General features: G+C 44.2%; 2 long non-coding RNA genes across 2 annotated transcripts; one reads left to right on the top strand and one right to left on the bottom strand.

The window, feature by feature from the left end:
- The first annotated feature begins 9,442 nt into the window (after positions 1-9,442).
- Positions 9,443-13,773, top strand: LOC120095329 (uncharacterized). The gene is made up of 3 exons (XR_015631825.1): positions 9,443-9,537; positions 12,589-12,710; positions 12,944-13,773. It is a non-coding gene; the product is annotated as an uncharacterized LOC120095329 (long non-coding RNA).
- Positions 11,110-13,895, bottom strand: LOC148002974 (uncharacterized). The gene is made up of 3 exons (XR_015631824.1): positions 13,133-13,895; positions 12,725-12,926; positions 11,110-11,169 (listed from the first exon to the last, which is right to left on the bottom strand). It is a non-coding gene; the product is annotated as an uncharacterized LOC148002974 (long non-coding RNA).
- Positions 13,896-19,004: the final 5,109 nt, after the last annotated feature.

The following is a 19,004-nucleotide window of genomic DNA, read 5'->3' as shown; positions in this document are numbered from 1 at the left end:
CCTTAATTGTAGAGAGCGAGGAAGCATGGAAAACCTCAAAGCTCTCAGTTGAACTAGAAAAGAAAAGATGACATCATTAACCAAGACCCAGCTTTTAAAACTGTTGGCTTTAACCCCATATGGGATCATGTAACTGGTGGTAGGATGTGGGTTATGAAAATTTTTGCAACAGGGGCTGAAGAGATGGCTCAACTGTTAAGAGCACTGGTGGCTCTCCCAGGGAACCTAGGTTCAATTCCCAGCACCCACAGTGTGGCTCACAACCATCTCTTCTAGTTCCAGGGAGCTGATGCCCTCTGGCCTCCATGGACTCTCTGATGTGGTATGAAAACATACATACAAGTAAAACAGCAGTACACATAATTCAAACAAAAACAAACAAACAAACAAACAGCTAAATCTTTGTTAAATTGACAATCATAAAAGGTTTCTGAACATGTGATCACCAAACTTTATTCAAAATCCAGCATTCGGTGAATTTGAAATGTGTCTGGCAACACTGAGCCTGTGTTGCCTCATAAGGCATCACTGCAGCCTGGTATTTGAATACAGGATATGAGCACCGGCCCGTGTCTGTTGTCACACCAAGCAACACCAATGAGTAATGTCTGAGAAGCCTCGGCAGTACACCAGCTACACTGTCTACTGTGAACTGCAGAGTTTTGTTGTATACAAGACGTTCTTCTCTTATTAAAATACAGTAGCTTGATTATAAAACATTTTAACTATCTCCCGTCATTGTCTTCACGGAAGTGTCAAATTAGTATATCCTCAGATTTTTATTGTGTTAAAATGTCTGATTTTGAAGATTGCTGTTTGTGTTGCTGACTTGTGTTTCATATAAAAAAAATCATTAAATGACCTTTGGCTTGGGATTAAGAGAGAATTCCCAACACTTTCTGACTGTTTTCATGAGATCTTCCTGCCACTGCTCAGGAGTAAAGCATGTGCTACCATGCCTGGCTCTACAATTTCTCCCTTCCTTCCTGCCTTCCTGCCTTCCTGCCTTCCTGCCTTCCTGCCTTCCTTTCCTTTCCTTTCCTTTCCTTTCTTTCTTTCTTAAACATTTTGAATTTTTATTTAGTGTGCATTGGTGTTTTGTCTTTATGTATGTCTGTGCTGTGTGAGGGTGTCAGATCTTGGCGTTACAGACAGCTGTGAGCTACCATGTAGGTGCTGACAGTTGAACACCAGGAAGACCAGTCACTGAGCCATCTGTCCAGCCATAAATGTCTAAAATGGCCCTAAATGCACTTCTCCCATTTGTTGTATGTGTGCTTGTGTGCACATGCAGACCCTCAGCACAAGTGCCCTTATCAGGTGACAAGGGGTTGTGTGGGGGAAAAGTTTAAGAAACACTGAATCAAGAGAGGGACCACAGAAAACCTAGCATATTTGGGGAACTCTATTTGAACCATGACAACTCTGGGGTTCTTACAGGAAAGGAAAGACAAGAACTCTAGTAGACATATGAAAGTCTAGAAATGGGCAGGACACACCAGATTGTGACCACGGAAGGTCACAGCAGGCTAGAACCAAAAAGATGAGGACAAAGGCCAGCTAGTACCCTGAGCCTCAGCACATACCTGCAGAGGGTGTTGAGGTCGCAGAGCAGTAGGGTTAATTGTGCTTAGGGCGTTGCAAATCAGTCTAAACTCTGTTTGCTGAGGCATATAACTGGCTCAGGGCTGTGCCAATCAGGTTATTATAGGTCTTTTACTATTCCTTAGAGGGGTGCTGTGGGCAAAAGGAGCATTGGTGAAAGCCAAGGAACTGAGAGAAAAGGAGCAGCCAGAGAGGTAACCTGGGGTGCTATTTATTCAAACTCCAGAAAGGCCAGGTATGATGACTATTCTTGGTTGTCAGCTTGACTAGTATACCAGGCCAATAAGACCACTGGCCCTGGTTCTCAACCTGTGGGTTGAGACTCCTTCGGGGGTTGCATATCAGATACCCTGCATATCAGATATTTACATTATGATTCATAACAATAGAAAAATTACAGTTATGAAGTAGCAACAAAAATAACTTTATGGTTGGGGTCACTGCAGCATGAGGAATTAAAGGGTCTTGGCATTAGGAAGGTTGAGAACCACTGCTCTAGAAAGATGGGACCTGGTGGCCTTAGAGGCAGCAGCTGCAGTGGAAGGAGAGGCTGGGTAGAAGTCTCACTGTAGTGAGCTGAGACGGGATTATGCCTTCTGCCATGCCTTAGTCAGGGTTTTATTGCTGCAACAAAACACCACGACCAAAAGGCAAGTTTGGGAAGGAAAGGGTTTGTTTGGCTTACACTTCCACATCACTGTCCACCATTGGAGGAAGCCAGGACAGGAACTCAAGCAGGGCTGGAACCTGGAGGCAGAAGCTGATGCAGAGGCCATGAAGGGCACTGCTTACTGGCTTGCTTCCCCTGGCCTGCTCAGCCTGCTTCCTCATAGAAACCAGGACCACCAGCCCAGGGATGGCACCACCAATCACAAGCTGGGTCCTCCCCCATTGATCATGAATTGAGAAAAAAGCCTTGCAGCTAGATTTCATGGAGGCCTTTTGTTAGCTGAGGTTCCTTCCTCCCTGATGACTCGAACGTGTGTCAAGTTGTCACATAAAACCAGCCAGTCCATGGTGGGTTGTGAACAAGGAGTCAGTACAGATGAGAGATAGGACCGTGTGTTAGAAAGCATGCAGTTGCTAACATAAGCTCGGGATGAGGGCGGATGAAATCACCCAGGAGGGGACTCGTTTTACAGCTACAACCACCCCTCTCACGCTGGTTACATTTCTCCACCCTATACCTAGAGATTTCTATCACTATCCTCCTCCCAGATCTGCTCTGCCCTATTGTCAGGGTGACACCCTTCATACCAGCTTTCCACCCAACCACTCACACCCATACACTCAACCCTTGTGTGGGCATGGAGAGAAGATACAGAATAAACTGGTTTTCCTTTGGGTCCTCTCCCAGGGACCCACCCAGGAAGACAATTCCCCTCAAATAAAATCCTTATGCTATTTCCTCTAACTCCAGCCAAACGAGATGTGGTGGGACCCAGTGACACCTTATGGTGTGACAAAGATAAACCCTAGGGAACAGCACGGTGAGCCACGGCAGGCAGGCTTCTGGCCTAGTGCTTCTGTGGCCCTTCACCCAGGCAGAGCAAACAGGGCTAGTTTTCTAGCCAGAAAAATTTCCATCCAGGGGGCTGGGGATTTAGCTCAGTGGTAGAGCGCTTACCTAGGAAGCGCAAGGCCCTGGGTTCGGTCCCCAGCTCCGAAAAAAAGAACCAAAAAAAAAAAAAAAATTTCCATCCAGGCCCCTCCTTTATTGTCCACAGTCTTTGAACTATGCTGGTCATCTGCTTCTCTTCTGACGGAAAAGGTCACACTTTTATGGTGGATAGAGGTCTGGACCAGAATCTAACACAAACACTTTTTGAGTTAATGAAAATCATTTACAATTAAGTATTTCCCTGATAATGCTGAGATTCGCTTTAGTGGGAAGTCCCAGAACTTAATAAGCTTCAGGGTTTACACATTTGGAGCCTACTAAAATACATCCAACTTTTAGACGTTCTGTTTGACCCGAGTGGTGATTTGATATTGATTTTTCACACAGGGTCTGTCTACACAATCCAGGCTGGCCTCCAACTTTGGATTTTCCTCCTTCTGACCCTGACATGGTAGGATTACAGGCCTGTGCCACCACACCTAGTTTGATTTCACTGTCTTTGAATCAATATTTAAAACTGAGTTCTCTATAAAACTGTGGGTAGCTGGCTTGTCTTATTAAAATATTGTTATTTCAGCCAGACGGTGGTAGCATACAGCTTTGATCCCTGTGCACGAAAGGCAGAGACAGGCGGATCTCTGGGTTCGAGGCCAGCCTGGTCTACAAAGCAAGTTGCAGGACAGCCAGAGTTGCACAGAGAAACCCTGTCTCAAAAAAAAAAAAAAAAAAAAAAAGATAAGAATACGGACTTAAGTTTAGTCTCCTAAAAAGCCAGGCGTAGCTGCATGCTAAGCTCCCTAGACAGCCATCCTAGCCCAACTGGTGACTTTGAAGGTTAGTACGAGATGAAGAAAATAAGGTAGAGGACTGTCAGATGCCTGTAGATGTTCTTCCTGCCAAGCCTGACCACCCAAGTTCAATCCCCAAGACCTACAAAAGGAGGAAACGGACTCTCACAAGCTGTCTTCTGAACTCCACATGTGTGCTGTGGCATATCTGTGCACACACACGAGAAATAAAATGTAGTATGAATAAAATAAAAAATAATGAGATGGAGAGCGATAGAGGAAGACATCCAACATTGACCGTGACCTCAACATACATGCAACATGCATGTGCACACATACAAAAGCAACCCAATGTACAAAGGGTTCCACATTTATATCTGTATGTACATATATACACACACATATATATATATACACACACACATGTGAAAGCTACATACACACATGTGCGTGTGTGTGTGTGTGTGTGTGTGTGTGTGTGTGTGTGTAACTTACTTCACTCATTTATCTTGATGACCTATGGACACAGGAGTTCTTTCGATGTCTGATGTAGGCTTACCTAAATGGAGTTTAGAGACATTATATCTCCTTTCCATTACCCTCACCCTTGGGATGAGAAAAGCCATCAGGAACTGATCTGCTAAGGCTTGGAGATGCCTGACCTGGAACTTTCTGAGATAAAGGAACCTACATCCCTCCATCACATTTTCTGTGTGTGTGTGTGTGTGTATGTGTGTGTGTGTGTGTATGTGTGTGTGTGTGTGTGTGTGTGTGTGTGTGTATGTGTGTGTGTGTGTGTGTGTGTTGTGTGTCCGGCCTGGAGCTCTCTATGTAGAGTCAACTGTCACTGGACTCACAGAGACCTACCTGTGCCACTATATCTGTTCTGTCAGTACATTTTTTTTTTTTTTGGTTCTTTTTTTTGGAGCTGGGGACCGAACCCAGGGCCTTGCGCTTCCTAGGCAAGCGCTCTACCACTGAGCTAAATCCCCAACCCCAGTACATTTTAACACATGAGTACAGGTTGACGCTTTCTTTTAATTTCTATGTTCCCTGCTGCTTCTAAACCCCTTGCACATTTAACCTAACACTTGACATTGTTCTCTTGGCCCAAAGACTAGGCCTCTGGCATATTCAAGATGAACTGTAAATTATGTCGAGTTTTTGCTTGATTTGTTTCCTGAAATATTGCCCAAGGATATACTCAAGAGGATGTCGCTGCAAGTATTTTCCTGCCTCTGGATGAGACACTACTTCAGTCACCATTCTCCCAGGTGCTAGCAATCCACTGAACAGTTAGACAGAGCAGGGTACACGCAGAGACAGAAGCCTGGATGGACCTAGGTGTGATACAGGACAATGAGACACTTTAGTCCTCAGTCTCCACAGGGATGCATAAGGAGTAATACACAGGGAGGTCTCAGGATCTCGGGGTGCTCATTTCCTTAGTATAACATCACAGTGCATTTACCTATCACCTAGGCAACCCTCCCAGGTAGTTTAAATCACCTTGAGATTGCAGATAGCATCTAATGTAATGTAAATGCTATGTAAAAAGTTGTTACATCATATTGCTTAGGGAATAATTTAAAACGTTGGTACATGTTCGGTAGAGAAGCACTTTTAGAGAATGTGTGCATGTGTGAGTACTTGAGAGCAGTGCCTAAGGCAGCCAGAGGCATCCAGTGCCCCTAGAGCTGGGGTTACAAGCAGTTATGAGCTGCCTGGCATGGGTATTGAGAACCAAACCCAAGTCCTCTGCAAGAGCAGTACACACTGTTGGCTACTGAGCCATCTCTCCAGCTTCCAGAAATAGTTTAAAAATATTTTTCAGTCAGCAAGCAGCTAAACTTGCAAACACAGACTGTGTATATGGGACCCATGGACATGAAGAACCAGCCACATCTGGTTAAGTACATTTTTTTTCCTTTTTTTCGGAGCTGGGGACCGAACCCAGGGCCTTTACCATGAGCTAAATCCCCAACCCCTAAGTATATTTTAAATGGTTCATTATAACCATTAGTAACACCTCATGACACGAACAAAATTCCAAGCAAGGGGAAGCCCTCTTAATATCTAACATTTATCACCAAATGCACACTTCGGGGGCTGGAGAGGTGCTTTAGTAGTTATGAATGCACATTATGAATGCACGTTGCTTATCCAGAGGTACCAAGATCAGTTCCTAGCACCACATCCGATGGCTTAGCTTCCATAATCCCAGCTTCAGGGGATCTGATGCTTCATCCAGCCTCCACCAGAATGCACGCACACACATACACACGCACAAGATATACCCCCACACAAATAAAGTAAAAATAAATCTTAAAAGAAATGCACTTTTGGGGGGCTGGAGAGATGGCTCAGCGGTTAAGAGCACCCGACTGCTCTTTCAGAGGTCATGAGTTCAATTCCCAGCAACCACATGGTGGCTCACAACCATCTGTAAAGAGATCCGATGCCCTCTTCTGGTGTATCTGAAGACAGCTACAGTGTACTTATATATAATAAATAAATAAATCTTTTTTTTTTTTTTGGTTCTTTTTTTTGGAGCTGGGGATCAAACCCAGGGCCTTGCGCTTCCTAGGCAAGCGCTCTACCACTGAGCTAAATCCCCAACCCCCAATAAATAAATCTTAAAAAAAATTTAATAAGAAATACACTTTTGAAATTGGTAGTGGTGATGCGAACTGAAAACTATTTGTGCTACTGCCACATGGCGGAGCATTTTAGCTGGAAAAATAGCATCTGCTCTTGAATGAACTTACACTTATCGCTAAGGGGAAATAGCCTGGAATTGAGAAAACTTGTGTGAGTGGGGTGTGTGTGTGTGTGTGTGTGTAGATGTGTGGAGGCTGTCTTCCTCAGTTTCTTTTCACCTTATTTCCTGAGACGCAGTGGTCTCTAGCTGGACGTAGAACCTGCCATTTTAGCTAGACTGTCTGATCAACCAGTACCTACGAATCCCCATCTCTCCTCCCACCCCAGTGCTTGGGTTACAGGAAGGCATTGCCAAAAGTTTCACATAAATTCTAGAATCAAAACTCAGGTCCTGGGCTGGAGAGATGGCTCAGCAGTTAAGAGCACTGACTGCTCTTCCAGAGGTCCTGAGTTCAATTCCCAGCAACCACATGGTGGCTCACAACCATCTGTAATGGGATCTGATGCCCTCTTCTGGTGTGTCTGAAGACAGCTACAGTGTATATAATAAATAAATCTTAAAAAAAAAAAAAAAAGCCAATCAACTCAGGTCCTCATACGTGTTCAGCAAGCCCTTTACTTACTGAGCCACTCTTGTGTGAAGATTTAGGATCATATTCTTTCTGTAAAAACCAACTGCTCTGAAAATTACTGTGATAGAAGTTTAGAGTAGATGGTAAGAAAAAGAAAACACTTGAGAGGTCAGAAATGAGCTTGAAGGATAATTTAAAGTCATATCTTAAAGACTTTGATGGCATGTACCCTTTATTCATTGGGATATTTCTTTTCTTGTTTGTTTGTTTGGTTTTTTGTTGTTTTTTTTTCTTTCAATACAGGGTTTCTCTGTATATCCCTGGCTGCCCTGGAACTCCATCTACAGACCAAGCTGCCTAGAACTCAGATCCACCTGCCTCTGCCCTTGAGTGCGTGAATTAAAGGCATGCATCACCACTGCCCAACCATTGGGATATCTCTATATGTACAAAATCCCACAGTGGGAAAACCCTTTCTAATAATGTTGGTGAGCCAGATCGGTCTTGTCTGCTGTACAGTGTGCCAGCCACTGAAATAACGTTTGCCAAAGGAGAGTTCAGGGGCTGGCTTAACAGTCAAAAGAGCTTGCTGCTTATCCAGAAGACCAGGGTACAGTTCTCCACATCAAACAGCTTACAACTGTCCATGTCACTAGCTCCAGGGGATCTGACACCCTCTTTTAGTGACCACAGGCACCTGCATTCATATGACATACGCCTAAGTAAAAAAATAAATAGAAAAGTTAAAGTCTCTCTCTCCCCTCTTCCAGTGTGTGTGTTTGTGTGTGTGTGTGTACACACATGCGCGGGTGCACACAAGTGTGTATCTAGCAAGTGGCCACATGTGGAGATCAGGTAACAAATTTCAAATGTGCATCCTGCAGGACAGGGATTGGGGGAGCTGATGGTCTTTGGATGGGAAACGTGCCTGGAGGCTAGGAAGTCACCAATGCTCTGCACACACACACACACACACACACACACACACACACACACACACACACAGACTGCAAGAGCTTACCACCATGGCCCTCAAAGCTGAAGCATTAACTACACCTTTCCAATGGATGGGTTTTAAAGATCAACTAAAAGCAAGTGAAAAGGGTAGAAACAACTCTCTCAAATTCTCCTCCAAACTCCACACACATGCACACACACACACATCCCATAACACATAACACATACCACACAACACATAAAATAACTAAATATAATAAGAAAATTTGAAGATAAGTCAAAAGGAAAAAAAAAGCACGAAAGACCCAAATAGGCAACACACAAAAGGAGACATAAATGACAAGAATGATCGAACTGTAAATCAAAATTGAAATAAAATAGCATTTTAGACCTCTATAATTAAAAGAAAGCTTAAAAAAAAAAAACCACAGTTGACAATTCCTACGTGCTGCTCACGGGAGCATTTAAGGGAGCATAATTTAATATCGCTAGCTTAAGAACATTTGTCAATACAGTCCCACCCCACACCCCACAGTCCCCGCTGCTGAATGACAAAAGCGTATCCTAACTGCATTGTTTACTTCATTGTTGTGCAAACACAGTGAGCTTACACACACCTGCCAAAGTCAATCTTTTGATATGGTCTCTTGATAAGATAAAGATGTGGTATGGCAGACAGAGGACAGATGAGGTTAAGGCTAGTGTAACATGGCATGATATTTGGCAGTAAAACTTTTTAAGTAAATGGAAGGCACATCCTCCAAATGGGCAATGAGAAGTGCCATATCCTGACACATAAACAGCCATTTGTCATCAAACAGCGGGCACTGTCTGCGCTGTGCTATCACTCGGCCAGCAGCACAGCAGGCTTGCTTACAGTGGCATCCCACAAATGTGAAATCTGTTGCACTTTGGCACTGGGACACAGGATCACTAGGCCAGAGGAACTTTTCAGCCTCATTATAATCCCACAGAAGCACTGTTTTGTGTGCCGTCTGTCATTGACAGAAACATCCACATGTAGCGCGTGGCTCTATTCTCATCATTTGGGAGTACACATATTCCCAAACCCACTAAGGCCACTCTAGAGCCACTCTGGCTACCAGCAGCTTTCGGGCTATATAAAGTAAAATTTCACCTGTCGATTTGGAACGAACGTACCTTGGTGGTATCATGAGTGCCTAGCAACTGTGGGGCTCCGGGTTCAACCCCTATTGTGAGAAGTAGAACTATGTTTTACTTCACTTTCTCAATGAAGAAGTCACATTCTATTTGGTTGGAGGCTGGGCTACTGTGTCGGGCTGCTACGTAACAGAAGACTTTCGTCACCATAGTAAGTTCTATTGGACAGAGGGTCCCAGGAAAAGTCATTGCTCTGGGAGTCATGGTTAAGACTACGTCAGCATTGCTAGTAATTGCACAGAATCTCAAAAAAAAAAAAAAATCCACTTGCTCACTCAGATGCACACTGGTGATGACACTGTGGTGGATGTTTGCCTGATGTGACGTAGGAAGAACTTTGAAGTCAGGCTGCAAACTCTGGAGGAAGCTTTCTGAAGAGATGAAGGATAACTAAGTTTTGTCCAATTGGGAATTTGTCAAGCGACAGTGCCTAGGGGAAAGGCGCTCTAGTTGGGGTATTCTGGTTTGCTCTCTGCTGTTCTGATAAAAACACCTACCAAAAGCAACTCCAGAAAGAAAGGGTTTACGCTACCATGTCCCAATCGCAGCCCATCATTGATGGAAGTCAGCTCGGAAAATGGAACAGGAGCAGAGGCAGGAACCACAGAGGAAACTGCTCACACACTCACTCTCCATGGCTTACTCTTTCTTGATTTATTTATTTTTTTCTGTGTAGGGGTTTTGCCCACGTTTGTCTATGTAGACATACATGCAGTATGAGGCCAGAAGAGGGCCTCAGATTTCCTGGAACTGGCGTTACAACAGACGATTGTGAGGTGCTGGGAATTGAACCCAGGTCCTTTGAAAGAGCAGCCAGCACTCTTAATAACTGAGCTATCTCTCCAGCCCTCAGCTTACTTTCTTACACAACCCAGAACCACCCACCCAACACTACCACATCAACCGTTAATGGAGAAAATATCCCGGAGACCAGCCAATATGTCGATCTATTGGAGGTGATTTCTCCAGTGAGGTTCCCTCTTCTCTGATGCCTCCAGTTTGTGTCACAAGAATTAACCAATACATGGAGGTAATAACTTATGCAGAGTGTCTTAAGGTAGTGGGTCTCTTGTTTAGAAACTGAAGACTGAGTATAGCTAGAACTAAAGAGAGAGGAGACTACGGAGAGCTGAGGAGTCGAAACACAAAACCTGAAAGATTCAGGAACTGCCTTCATTTCACGGAATAGAGGAAGTTCCGTGTGAGAAACAGAAGAATGGGCCAAGAGGCTAGCTCAGTCAGTGAAGCACTTGCCAGCATGGGACTTGAGTTGAACCCCCAGCACCCATGTTAAAAGCTACTAGGTGTGGCACTGGCCACACTTGTAATCCCAGAGGTGGAGACAGGCAGATGCCTTGGTTTGCTGGCTAACTAGCCTAGCCTACTCTGCCAGTCCTATGCCCCAGTGAGAGGTCCTATCTCAAAAACCAGGGTAGATGGCTCCTGAGGAACACTACCACATGAGAGGCTATCTTCTGCCTCCACACGAGTGTACACAGGTGCCCACACCTATGTGTTCACACCCACCCAACACACCCACCCCAAAAAGAAAAGAAAAACAGGATAAAGCACGTCAGTATTATTGTGTTGATTAGGTATAAAGGGGGTCCTGACTGGGCTCTGAAAAATCCTTCATGTGTGAAGCTCTGAGAGGGTAAGGTTAGAAGTGGGGTAGGGTGGGGGGCACCTAATATCTTCAATTAAATAAGCAACTCCCACTCTTACAAAATACTCACCTACGATCATGGAGAGAGAAATGTTATCGAAGTGTAGAAAAGTTGGACTGAAGACAAAAAGAAAAGAAGGGCACATATCAGGAGATACGAATTATCTGGAGCAATTGGATCTTCAGGGAAAACAATAGTTAGATTCCATTGGAGACCACAGGTCTTTGTTTCCCTTCAGGAATGCTGTTGGACTGGCTTTGCTTGGCTGCTAGTGCCAGGGTTTTAATTCATCTCTTGTCCGAGGAGTGGATTCTATCTGGAGCAAACGATCCAGAGCAATAATTGTGATGTTGCTGGGACAAAACATGAAACTGTCACTAAATACATTACACAGGGGAGGGTGGCTCGGCCCCACCCTTCCCAGAGCTCAGCCTTGGGCTGTTTTCCCATTCAATTCCTAGTTTTCACTCCTACCTTGTTTTTCTTATTTTTCTCTCTTCTTTGTCCCAAGAAAGAATAATTCATCATATAGAAATGAAACTGAGGGTGTTCACAACTTAAATCAGAGAGTTGGGGAGAGGGAGAGGGGGAAAGGGAGGGGGAGGGGGAAGGAGAGAAAGAGGGAAAGGGGGAGGGGAGGAGGAAGGAGAGAAAGAGGGAGAGGGGGAGGGGAAGGGGAAAGGAAGAGGAGGAGGGGAAGGGAGAGGGGGAGAGGGGGGGAAGGGGAAAGGGAGAGGAGGAGGGGAAGGGAGAGGGGGAGAGAGGGGGAGAGAGAGAGAGGAGTTGGCATGCATCTCAGTTTGAAAGGGAAGGAAAAAAATAAGTTTCTCTTTTTAGGACAAAAATGTCTTTAGTAAAACCCTTTAATAAAAAATATCTTGGGGCTGGAGAGATGGCTCAGCAGTTAAGAGCACTGGCTGCTCTTCCGGAAGTCCTGAGTTCAAGTCTCAGCAACCACATGGTGGCTCCCAACCATCTGTAATGGGGTCCAATGCCTGAAGACAGCTACTGTGTACTTGCATACACAAAATAAATAAATCTCAAAAGAAAAATCTTGGAGATGTGGCTTAGTAGTTACTGACTGTTTATCAAGGGGGAGTCCCTGAGTTGGAGGCGAGGTGGGAGGAGACCTGATTTCTTCAGTTTAATAAGGAATACAGCATCTAGGGAGCTGACCTGACCATGGCTCACGTCTGTAATTCCATCACTCATGAACTGAGGCGGGAGAATTCCAGGTGTGAGGTTAGTCAGGGTTACAGAGAAAAGGTCTGTTTCACAAAACAATATCAAAAGAAAATAAGCATAGGGATCGAGAAAGAAGCCAATATTTGAAATCATCTCAACTTGGCTCTGCCATTTAGAGGCGTGTACAGTTACTTAATCAATGAGCAGGTTTCTTCTTCTAAAAAGGGATGTTCCTATTTAAATGCAAGATATCATGAGTGAAATGATTCCAGTGCCAACTTTGTCACAGGCCTTGCTCAGTCTTTGGTCATTTAATCCCCATTAACAACCCTACGTTCCCCGTTTCACAGCCGAGAAAATATAAGCAGAGAGGACGGATGACGTTCAGATCACCACACAGCGTTGGGGGAGAAAATGGCTGACTTCAGAGACTAAGAACTCAGACCCTCCAACCTGAAGATCAAAAGACAGTGTAAGTGGACAAACCTGGAGAAAAAAGGTTCCTTAGGCTGGCTGATTTAAATAATGGGCCCAGAGGTTTGCAAAGTCCTGAGTGTTGCATGCCCTTTCTCAGCCTGCCACAAAGCAAGTGTCTGAATGGCTTGGGTTTTCTGATGCTCTGACAGACGAACGGCAGTCACATCCTTATCATGAAGGTTTTCTCGTGCATGTTGGTAGTTAAGTTCTCCTGTTCATTCAATGTAGGTGGAAAACAATGGAGGTGACACAACATTCAAGCAAGGGACACAGGGCAGAAGCATCAGTATGTTGATTAACCTCTGTGGGATCAAAAGGCACCATCCCCACCTTCAGAGTGATCAAGAGAAACTGTAAATCTAGCAGAAATCCAAAGTTGGCAATAAACCAGTAAATATTTTCTTAAATACAACTTACGTCTCCAATCGGAACAAAGTCCTTCAGACAGATGATGTCCGTGTGAGCCAAGTTTTGTTATCAAACCATTTTATGAAGTCTCATAACTATAAAATCATTGCAAGAACTCAAGGTTATGGTGTCTCAGCACCGACAAAGTTTATGTCCTCTTTGATGGAATTGTTTAATGATATCCTTCAGCTGCGTGTCAGATCACAAGTAACAGCTGGAGAGAAATGTCCTGTTTGGGATTAAAAAAAACTTGCTTCGAAAGGAACAGTTTGCAGAAATGACATACAAGATGGCAAAGCATAATGTGAGGGCTCATGGGATTGTACCGAGAATACTCCTAAACGATTCCTCCATTTTGAATCTATGCGAGACGACTGATTTCATGTGGTCAAGCCAGAATGAGCATCCAGTTTTTCATAGCAGCTGCTCATATACGTCAAGGATGTCTGTCTGGCAGTCACAGCTTTCCCACGAGTGGTGTTGGCTATGTGTGGCAGTGCGGCAGAGCCTGGCTACTTGCTTCAGCACCCAACCTAACCAAAGTTCCGAGAGAAGCTGTGCCTTCCCCAAAGACAAGATTCCAAAGTCAATGGGCAGAAGCCAGTTTTCCATCACTGTGACTGAATAGGTGAGACGTCAACTCAGTAAGAGAAAGGTTTCATTTCCCCTCACAGTTCAGGGCTTTCGGTTTATGGCTGTTGCGTCCGGTTGCATTAGTTCTGGGGTCGTACCATCAGGAACTTGTAGTGGAGCCAAGGCTCTCTACCACAATGGCTAAAAAGCCGGAGTCCCATAATTCCCTTTGAGGACACACCCTCCCTAAACTAAGACCGCCCACTAGATGCCACAACTTAAAGGTCCCACCACCTCACAATAGCCCGGCTCAAACTCCGGTGCTAGGCAAAGACTCCAGAGAACTACACTCCCTTTACATCCCCTATACAGCAGTCCTCAAACCGAAGATTCATTCTCAGTTCTTGAGCTACTTATACTTTGAGAGACATGAAGGGAGTCAGAATCTTCCAGGGGCATGGTCCCCGTCTGGCTCACTTCAGGCTCCCAATTTTCAGAGTGAGTAGACCAAGCCTGGTCCCTGGAGCTTTAAATCATTCTGTCTCCTCGATTCCCTCCCCGCCCCCTCCCACCGCCCCTTCATTCTAATCTCCATCAGTCTGCATCTATTTTCTATTTGATGTTAAACGCATGTGTGTATGTTCTGTGACACAGGAAGTACCTTACAGATGTTCATTCTTGGTGTAAGAGGCAGATGTGAACTGAAGTTTCTGAAGAAGCTTCCTCTAAATTAAAACAAACAAACAAAAACCCTGCAGTCTGGCTTAGAACAGATGAAATGCTGTAGATTGGAATCCAAAATTCTGTTGATCCTATTATAGACCCTGTAACAACCTAACAAGACCGAATGGAAACAACCTGTGTCTGAAGTCAATTTTTTTTTACCTCCCGTCTCCATTCTTCCTGTCAAATTGCCAGCGAGCTGAGTGTCCTGTAAAACCAAGAATAATTGTGGTCCTTATTTATGGCCCAAAGGCAGAGTGACGGAAAGGAGTGGCTCTCTTTCCTGGCTGTGTGGCCTTGGACAGATCACTTCACCTTTCTGAACTTTAGTATCTCCAATCATAAATCACAAACAATGGCATCATTACTACCCGAGTGGCTACGTGAGTCAAAGAGACAGGTGTAAAATATTTTATAAATCACAAGGTACATGAAACTGTAAGAGAATGTCTTTCCTAATCTACTAAAACGGTCTAACATTTGCCGAGGGCATCAGAAGAAATAAAGGCATAAATAAATAAATGAAGTCCTAAGTTTCCACAGCAACACTTTAGGAATCTGTTGGCAGTGGCTCAGAGCCCCACTCCCATCTCAGCCGTAAACACATATGTAGAAAGGGCTCTGAGAACAACATGTTTCCCAGCACCATGGAGGTGCAAACAACCCAGGCTGCAAGTTATTTGTTGCGTGCCCACCTTGATGCTGCCGAGATAATTCTCCCATGAAGATTACCTAAGTCCTGGGACATCTGTGATTAATGGAGAATGTGCGTTCTCTGTAGTCCCTGGCACGAACTTGAGTAGAATTTGAATTTTCCTTTCTCGTGAAGACAAATGGCTTGATTTTATTTGGCTCACACTATGGCTGCCCCATTTCCTCTAAGATGCGTTCCTAATTGATATAAGTCTAGTCACAGGGATAAGCACGATTTTGTGGCAGGCTGGCCAGCATTTTCTGTGACTCAGAGTCCATAGAGGGGGCAAGGAATAGGGATTAATAAAACTGTCCTTGGGGGGCTGGGGATTTAGCTCAGTGGTAGAGCGCTTACCTAGGAAGCGCAAGGCCCTGGGTTCGGTCCCCAGCTCCGAAAAAAAGAACCAAAAAAAAAAAAACAAAAAAACAAAAAAAACCAGTCCTTGGGTTGGCAAGATGGCTCAGAGGGTCAGGAACTATGCCACCACGCCAGATGACTTTTGTTTGATCCCTGGGACCTGCATGGAGGAAGGGGAGGATTCCTGACACAAGCAGGCCACTCCCAACACAAATAAATAACCATCCATACACAAATACATAAATAATCTAAAAATTAAAGAGAAACGTGCCTTGAAATGAAACACCATTTTATTAAAGCATTATTTTATAAACTTTTGATAAGCATCATTGCTGGGTTCAGGTTCTCACACATACCAGGTAAGTGCTCTACCGTGGAGCTACCCAAACGCTCTTGAGTTCTTGTGATAAAAATACCTGCATTAGTCAGAAGTTAAATCAGGTAGCAATAACAACAGCAAGAGCAAAATTCATTCCAACCTGATGGCTTAACGCATAGCTCTATCTCTCATTTACTCATGAATAGGAAGCTCTGGTCCACGGGGTTATTCCAACACCAACATGGCAGGTGTCCTCACATCTCTTCCCAGCTACCATGTCTGGGAACAACAAAAAAAGAAACCCTTTCTGCTTTGCTTTGTCCGGAAGTGACACTACTCTATCTATCTATCATCTATCTATCTATCTATCTATCTATCTATCTATCTATCTATCTATCTATCTATCGTGTGTGTGTGTGTGTGTGTGTGTGTGTGTGTGTGTGTGTGTGTGTACTGAGATTGAATCAGGGCCTCTTAACATTGGGCCAGTCATGACTACTTCACAAGGTTGTCTATAAGATCAGAAAATAATTCAGATCAAGTCCCCAGCTCAGTACAGCGTAACTATCAGTCCTTGATACACTTTAGTGTGGTGAATTCCTGTACTTGGTGTGGGAGCTTTGCCGCAGAATCTCACTTGAGTCCAGCAAAGCCCAAGTCAACACCAGGTTAGGACCTATCTATCAGGAAATGGCCTTTGTTGGCATGAGAGGACTCATCTACTCCTACGCGTTAAGGATCAAAGCAAACAAATAAACAACAACAAAAAAGTAAACTAGGGGGGTTGGGGATTTAGCTCAGTGGTAGAGCGCTTGCCTAGGAAGCGCAAGGCCCTGGGTTCGGTCCCCAGCTCCGAAAAAAAGAGCCAAAAAAAAAAAAAAAAAGTAAACTAGGAGACTTTTAGACATACAAATACAAATTTCAGATTTCTTCTGAAGAATTAATTCTGTCTCCAGTGGTCAAAATTAGCATCTTATAGACAGATGAGCTTTCAGAGGATGGCAACGACCCCTATCACTCCTCCCTGTTGTCCATCTAGCCTGCTTTACTGAGCCATCGGCTTGACCCCTGTAAGAATGTGACTGCCATTGGCACACAAAGCAGTCAGACCTAATGGGAGTGACTGAAGGGGAAAGGCTGACAGGGAGGTCAAGCCACCTTCAACTATTCAGCCAAACACCAAGGAGTATATTGAGTATTTTTTTTAAACAGCTTCTTTTATTTTAAACTTTTTTTTTTAATTCTGTGAGAATTTCAACTTTTGTCATATTGTTTTCTATCGCCCAACACTGTTCCTTTTGGGTTTCCGTAGTTGTTATTTGACACAGGCCCACGTGTAGCCCAGGTTTATTTACTATGTAGCAGGAGTTGACCTTGAACTCCTAATCCTCCTGCCTTCATCTCCTAAGGACTGGATTATAGGTATTGGCTACCACACCTGGTTATATTGTTAGCCTCTAAAAGCTTGCACAGGTTAAATAAAGTATCATTTTCTTGGCTTTTAGGTGGAACTATATTGACTGGGTAACTGAATTATCCTAAATTCAGACTAGCAAGTGTTATTGATAAATCTTTCTAAAATTAAGGAGATAGATTATGGGGGCTGGAGAGATGGCTCGGGGGTTAAGAGCACTGACTGCTCTTCCAGAGGTCCTGAGTTCAAATTCCCAGCAACCACATGGTGGCTCAATCATCTGTAATGGGATGCCCTCTTCTGGTGTGTCCAAAGACAGCTACAGTGTGCGCATATAAATAAATTTTTAAAAAAATCTTTAAAAAGAAAGGAAGATGATATATTGCTATAATAAGTGTGGCTCACAACTCCAGCTCCAAGGGAATGCAATGCCTTCATCTGACCTCCCTGGGCACTGCACACACGCACACACACACACACACACACACACGCACGCACACACACACACAATTAAAAATTTTTTAAAAAACTTAAAAGAATGAAGTTCAGAAAGAATAAAAATAAGAATACAATTAATGGCAAGGCTGGGAAAGGCGTGACCATCACTGTCCTTTTTCACTGGAACTTGATCTCAAGTCAAAACTTGATGTGCACACATTAGGAGCTCAGTTACCTCTGCGTAGGGAGGAAACATGCTGGGGGAGAGGCATTGAATGGGGTCTGCTTCGAGGCTCGCATCGATGGTAACAGGAGAGAGACCTCGTATTACTACGTATTCTCTTCAGCGAAAGGCAATGTCTCTGAATGCAACATCCGTTTATGATACTGCTGCTCATGTGAACTCCGTGCGTGGTCTTTGTGCCAGCGTACAAGGCCACTGAATTATACATGGGTGAAGAAACTCTCTCCTGATGACCTGCAATTCTCAAGGATCATTATATATTCTAGAACATAGTATGATTCATAATTTTGCTAGGTGGGGCAAAGGCATTGCCTTTCAGTCCTTGTCAGCTCTTTCCTACATTCGCGGGAAGAATGTGGGGATCGGAATTAGCAAAATAATGTAAACCTTTTGCTTTAAAACTCTCCTAATCCAGCCTCCTTGTTTTCCCAATGTCCAGGGGGAGGGGAAAGGGCTGCCCCAGACAGTGCAGCCAAGACCAGAACCAGGTTCCATGATGCAACCTCCATTTCCATAAATACATTTTCTGCTTTTTTTTTCCTTTTAAATCAAACTACCTCAACCCATTGTTGCCCGGGACCTGTTTTGTCTTCACACGTTCTAGGCTTCTACCTAGTGGTCTAAGCATCCGATTTATCCACACTCCTACTTTGTCCTTATAGTGTGTTACCAGGGCTTCCAGATTCTGCTTGGAGAAATCCTACATGAAGCCAGATCATCTTTCCACCCACCTATCCCCTCTCCCCCACTCCACTTTCTAGCATTCGGAAGAGGGGAGAGGCTGAGTCCTCTTGTCTAGGATGTAAAAAGCACCAGATTTAACTCTAAGTGCTTAAAAACACCAAGAAAAAACCAGAAAAGAAATCTCTTTCAAGTTAGAGGTGGATTGTCGTGGAGATCCTAAAGATGTTTCTGGGCAGCGCTGTCTCTTGCTCGATTTATCTCAGTTGTAGGAGAGAGAGAAGCATACATTCTTATGACGGAAAAACAAATCAGGAAGAGAAACCTGGAAGTGGAGGGAGTCAACGCTGAACAGTAAGGGCGCTGCAATTAGAGGTTGCTCCGTGCCGCGGCGTGAGTACGTGCTGACTCATCAGGAATACAGCTAGAGTTATGCAA

This window comes from Rattus norvegicus, chromosome 10, assembly GCF_021556685.1.
Source record: "Rattus norvegicus strain SHRSP/BbbUtx chromosome 10, alternate assembly SHRSP_T2T, whole genome shotgun sequence".
In the NCBI taxonomy this organism is placed as follows: Eukaryota; Metazoa; Chordata; class Mammalia; order Rodentia; family Muridae; genus Rattus; species Rattus norvegicus.
Note: the sequence above shows the minus strand (reverse complement) of the source record. Positions and strands in the feature narration are given on the sequence as shown.